A 989-nucleotide genomic window follows, 5' to 3' on the forward strand; every position below is an offset into this window, starting at 1 on the left:
ATCTGGGGAGCAAAAATGTTTCTATACTGGAAAAGAGGAAAGCACAATGGAATAGAATAGAATACAATAAAAGCTATGAAATGGTTGACCAAAACTGGAAGCATTTACAATTTACTTGAATGTCTAACTCAAATATCAGAGGAGAAAAAAAAAAATGGTAATAACCAGGTAGAATTTCTATCTCATAACCACAAAGAAAGAACGTTAAGTTAGTTGTGATTGAAATATTGACTCACCAAGGTGCATACTTCTTTTTCCTTCATCCATTTACATAAAAATGAACAAATAAAACCCCCTTAACACAGAAGAAATTTGGTATTTTTCATACAGAGAGACATCAAGAATTGTTCCATGAAACATAACAATTTCCTTACATAAAATGAAAAGCCAAGGAAAATTTTGACTTAGCCAAGGATATAGATAGCCAGAAAAAGCACTATTTTCAGTCCAACACGAATTCAGACATTTTCTTTAGCTCTTCAGAAGAGAGTTTAGGTTGCAAAGCAAACAAGATGAAACCAAAAGAATGACAATTACCTTCAAAGAGAAAATTTGAAGACTGTCTCACTGTGGCAACTACAGAGGAATTTATGGTTGTTACAGAAATGAGTAAGTACAGTGCAGCTAAGATTTTTTTAAAATAAATTGCTAAAATCAGAAGGTAGACTAATAGGAGAGTATAGAACCTCTTAGTGGAGCAGATAAAATAGGAGTTTGCACCTAACTGAAGACAACAACCTCACTGGGTGTTAAGGAGAAAGGTTGGGGCAAGACTGATACTGCAAAAAACTTTCCTGGTGGGCAGACCAGTGGAGGAAACCTGAAGTTCTGCCTAAAACTTTATTCCCTCTGGGCATTAGCCTATAGTGAAAGGTGGAGAAAAATTAAAAAAAAAAAAAAAAAGCAACAACTTTGCCCCGAAGAGGAGGGGCAGGTTACCATCCTTGGCCCCAACAGTTAGAAGCACCACTGCTAGGGGAAAGGGAAAT

This window comes from Orycteropus afer, unplaced genomic scaffold (assembly GCF_000298275.1).
Source record: "Orycteropus afer afer isolate SDZICR_OR568_19922 unplaced genomic scaffold, OryAfe1.0 scaffold00086, whole genome shotgun sequence".
Taxonomy (NCBI): Eukaryota; Metazoa; Chordata; class Mammalia; order Tubulidentata; family Orycteropodidae; genus Orycteropus; species Orycteropus afer.